This window comes from Lactuca virosa, chromosome 4 (assembly GCF_052849685.1).
Source record: "Lactuca virosa cultivar CGN04683 chromosome 4, Lactuca_virosa_CGN04683_v6, whole genome shotgun sequence".
In the NCBI taxonomy this organism is placed as follows: Eukaryota; Viridiplantae; Streptophyta; class Magnoliopsida; order Asterales; family Asteraceae; genus Lactuca; species Lactuca virosa.
This window is the reverse complement of record NC_136429.1, coordinates 525,575,080-525,580,497: the sequence shown is the minus strand read 5'-3', so window position 1 is coordinate 525,580,497 and position 5,418 is coordinate 525,575,080. Positions and strand designations below refer to the sequence as shown.

At 39.1% G+C, this 5,418-nt stretch overlaps 1 pseudogene; it reads right to left on the bottom strand.

The window, feature by feature from the left end:
* Window positions 1-4,411: 4,411 nt before the first annotated feature.
* Window positions 4,412-5,189, bottom strand: LOC145109483 (actin-97 pseudogene; annotated as a pseudogene).
* Between the last annotated feature and the right edge of the window lie 229 nt (window positions 5,190-5,418).

The following is a 5,418-nucleotide window of genomic DNA, read 5'->3' as shown; positions in this document are numbered from 1 at the left end:
AATAAGACGTCTTATGAACGACGAACGGAGAATAACATGATTAGACGAATAGCCGATGGAGAGGTAAGTAGACAAAACGTGACACATATGACAAATGTGTGTACAGCAGAGAGGACCCTAACGGATATTACAAATAAAACTCCTACAAGTGTATTGGATTTTGCTCAAAGGAGGTCGATTCAGAACAAAAAGGCCTATCAACGACGAAAGGAGTGAAACTCAGCGACAACGCCTAAAGAAATTCTACAGGAGGATCCATATGACTTTGTTTATAATGGTATCCCTAAAGAACATCGTGTGTTGAAGGGGCAAAAAGCATGTGTTCATTGTGGAGCAAAACGATTCCAATTTGAATTCCCTACCTTTTGTTGCATGGGTGGTAAAACAAAGTTGGTACATTCCTCTATTCCCGAAGAATTACTCAAACTCTTCACATCTCGAAACGAATTAGGCAAGACCTTTAGACACATGATACGAGCATACAACAACTTTTCATTTGCATCAATAGGCGTGAATGTGGATAAAACAATGACAAATATGACATATGGAGTATACACTTTTTGTGTGAATGGAGGAATATATCATAGAATCGATCAGTTAATCCCAAGGAATGGAAAACCTCGGTACTTACAGTTGTATTTTTATGATGCTGATTATGGGATGTCACATAGACTCAAATGGAAGAATATTGATAAACAAATTGCTCAAAAGTTGATCTGTGTTCTTGCCACAAACCCATACGTGCAAATATTTCAAAGACTTGTTGATCTAGGGCCGCTTGACAATTACAGAGTCACTTTGAATGCATCGGTAGAACTTAACCAAAGGGTATACAACAGACCAACCACATCCGAGGTACCACAATAATTATTGTCTATTAATTATAAAATAAATATATTATGTATGACATACAAATGTATATATTACACACCATATTTAATCATATCGTTTCGATAATAAAAATTCTAGGTCGCTGGTATTTGGATTGAAGGTAACGACAACATAGCCGCATATAAACAAAGTATTATCGTTTATGGCAGATCCGACAAACCACGAACAATTCAATCTTACTGGGGATGTTATGATCCATTGTGTTATCCTTTATGTTTTCCTAATGGTGAGTCTGGATGGCATTCTAATATCCCAAGATATGGATTTCCCATCAATAATATTATTAACGACGACGAAGACATCCAGGATGATTTAGAAGGTACACATATCATAACTTTTTAAATTTTAGTTAAATTTACAATGATCACATGTTTGTACAAATCATTAATTTTTTTTTGTTCACGACATCAACATTGTGTAGACTCTAATACAAAAGGAGGGCAGAATACTGTAAGTATGCGAGAGTACTATTTCTATAAGTTTTAAACCTGGTCAAATTATAATGTAATTTTGTTGGGAGGGAGATTACTACAATAGTTTGTAGTAGATATCTACATCAAGCTTGAGACTTCACGTTTGGAGTTTTGTAGAAAAAACCAGTCCAAAATAAGAGCAGATTTATACCAAGGTGTTGTGGATTGTGTTAATGCTGGTGAGGTTCGATCGAATATGATAGGGCAACGTGTTGTGTTGCCTGCAAGTTTCATCAGAGACCCACGTGACATGCGGCGACGATTTCTTGACGCCATGACTTTAGTTCAAGATGACGGGAAGCCTGACATATTTCTTACAATGACATGCAATCCAAACTGGCCGGAAATTAAAGATGAGTTATTCCCTTGGCAGACGGCTCAAGATCGACCGGACCTTGTGTCAAGAGTTTTTCGTGCTAAGTTAGAGGATCTTAAGAAACAAATCTTCACGAAGCACGTCCTCGGCGTGGTGGGTGCGTACGTTTATGTCATTGAGTTTCAAAAGCGGGGTTTGCCACATGCACATTTCCTCTTGATAATGATGCCTCCATACAAGCTTACTAATGCAGATGAGTACGACAAAATAGTATGTGCTGAAATTCCAGACCCAATAAGGCATCCTAAAATGTACCAATTGGTCGTCTCACACATGATACATGGTCCGTGCGGTGGCTTAAACTCTGACTGTCCTTGTATGAATAATGAGCAAAAGAAATGTCGTTTTAGATACCCTCGACAATTCAATGAAACCACCTTACAAGGAAAGGACTCTTATCCCGTGTACCGAAGGGGAGATAATGGTATAGAGGTGGACATACGAGGAAATAAGATGGATAACACATGGGTGGTCCTGTATAACCCAAAGTTGTTAATGATGTTTAACTGTCATATGAATGTTGAGGTATGCTCGAGTATTACCTCTGTGAAATATGTGTTTAAGTATATTTACAAAGGTTATGATAAACAAGTTATCAATATTGATCCGGATGGAGCACCTATTATTATCGGTGAGATAAAACGGTTTCAGGATGTACGATATGTCTCGCCTCCCGAGGCAATATGGAGGATTTTTAGCTTCCCACTTTCTCAGATACACCCTTATGTGATGGATTTTCATGTACATCTCCCAAACCAACAGATGGTTAGGTTCAGTGAGGATGATATGTTGACTAGCGTTGTTGAAAATGAGAAAGATAAGAAATCAATGTTGACTGCGTTTTTTCTAAAAAATAAAGAAAATATCCATGCAAGAGAATATAAATACAGAGATTTTCCTAAAAAGTTTACGTGGGATCCGAATTCACGTCATTGGAATCATCGAAAACTAGGATTAATGCGAGGTCTTTTGGTTTCTGGTAGTCCTGCTGAAGGGGAGCGATACTACCTTCGCCTACTTTTATTGCATATTAGTGGCCCTACGTGTTTTGAAGATCTCTATACGGTCAACAACGTAAAACACCCAACATTTCGGAAAGCATCTCTTGAAAGAGGGTTAATAGAGTCGGATGATGGTTTATCACAATGTCTTATAGAGGCATCTTTCTTTCAATTTCCAAATGCTCTTAGAAGGTTGTTTGCAACGATATTGAGTTTTTGTGCGCCAGGGGATGTTCGTAGGTTATGGGATGACCACTACAATGCACTTTCAGAAAATTATAGGCAACAATACGGAAGTGTTGAAAGAGTCCAGAATATGGTCCTCACTGACATCATGATATTCCTACAATCTATGGGTGACGATATTGATGATTTTGATCTTCCAAAGATAAATCAAAATGACGATTTAGAATTTGGAGTTTTTCGTGAGGTACAAGAAGAATGCTCTATAGTTTTAGAACCTGAACATTTACAAGCCCGAGATTTTCTCAATCCGGAACAGAAAATTTGCGTATGATGAGGTAATGCGACATTTCCATAATGATATTCCAGGATTTTTCTTCATAGACGGTTCCGGTGGAACTGGAAAAAACGTTTTTGTACAAAGATTTACTTGCTAATATTCGTTCATGTGGTCATATTGCACTCCTGAACGCTTCTTCGGGTGTTGCGGCTAATAATATGCCAGGGGGAGAACAGCTCACTCGCACTTTAAAATTGCGATCAATCTTGAAAATAACTCGGTCTGCAAGATTTCAAGACAAAGTGGTACTGCTCAACCACTTCGGACTACAAAAGTAATCATTTGGGACGAAGCATCTGTGGCTAAAAGACATGCATTGGAGGCGTTTAACCATACAATGAAAGATATCACTGGGGTGATGCTACCGTTTGGTGGAAAGATAATGGTTTTGGGAGGTGATTTCAGACAAGTGTTGTCGGTGGTTAGACGTGGAACACGAGCACAGACTGTGGATTCTAGCATACGAATGTCGCCTCTTTGGTCTTCGATTATCAAGTTGCGGTTAACTATAAATATGAGAGCACTATTTGATCCATGGTCCTCAAACTTTCTATTACGTGTCGGTGATGGAGTTGAAGAAACGGTGCACGGAAACTTTATTTGCATCCCTGATGATATGGTAATTCCCTTCACTGAAAAAGAAAAGTCATTGCATGCTTTGATTGATGCGATCTTTCCATCTTTTGAAATTAATAGATCTGAACCAGATTATATTATTTCGCGTGCAATACTATCCACAAGAAATGATAGTGTCGATGAGATTAATGATTATTTGATCGGCCGATTCCATGGAGAAGAGAGAATTTACTATAGTTTTGATGAAGCCATGGACGATATAAATAAATTATATCACGTGGAATTCTTGAACACGCACAGTGTTAGTGGTTTTCCCCCTCATTACTTAAGACTGAAAGTTGGATGCCCGATAATACTGTTACGGAATCTCGACCCGTCAAATGGATTATGTAACGGCACCAGATTGATATATAAGGGTGAGGAGTCAAGTGGGCATTCATTTCATAATCATATGGTAGAGAGAAGAAGAGTGTGTGTGTGTGTGTGTGTGAATCTTATGTGGAGCATCATTCTTATAATCAATTCATAGAGATTCATCAATTCTTATTCTTTTTCTTGCAATTAGAAACATTCATGTGGACAATAGACGGTCCAGATTCATCATATTCAGCCTTCGCAATCCACATCTGCTGGAAGGTGCTGAGAGATGCCAAAATGGAGTCTCCGATCCACACACTGTACTTCCTTTCGGGTGGAGCTACGACCTTAATCTTCATGCTGCTAGGGGCAAGGGCAGTAATTTCCTTACTCATTCGGTCAGCAATGATCGGGAACATAGTAGTACCACCACTAAGTACGATGTTTCCATACAAATCCTTCCTAATATCCACATCGCACTTCATGATAGAGTTATAAGTCGTCTCATGAATACCCGCAGCTTCCATTCCTATCATCGATGGCTGGAAAAGGACTTCCAGGCACCTAAATCGCTCTGCCCCAATAGTGATCACCTGCCCGTCGGGCAGCTCGAAGCTCTTTTCAACTGAAGAGCTAGTTTTGGAAGTCTCCGGTTCCTGTTCAAAATCAAGCGCGATATATGCCAATTTCTCTTTCATGTCTCTCACAATTTCTCGTTCAGCAGACGTGGTGGACGAGTAACCTCTTTCAGTCAGAATTTTCATCAGGGCATCGGTGAGGTCACGTCCGGCGAGATCCAAACGGAGGATGGCGTGTGGGAGTGTGTAACCTTCGTAGATCGAAACAGTGTGACTCACACCATCACCGGAGTCCAACAGAATACCAGTTGTACGACCACTAGCATACAATGAGAGAATAGCTTGAATTGCGGCATACATAGCAGGGGAATTGATGTTTTCGAACATGATTTGTGTCATCTTTTCACGATTGGCTTTTGGATTAAGAGGAGCTTTTGTAAGGAGAACGGGGTGTTCTTCTGGAGCGACACAGAGTTCATTGTAGAAAGTGTGATACCAGATCTATTCATGAAGGTGGAGGTACCGAAAAACAGATTAAGGATGTCTTAAAACTTTGATCCAAAAATCATGAAAATAATATTAGCAATGGTGAAAAGAAATTAGTGTTTATTTTATTTTTATTTTTATTTTTATTTTATTATCT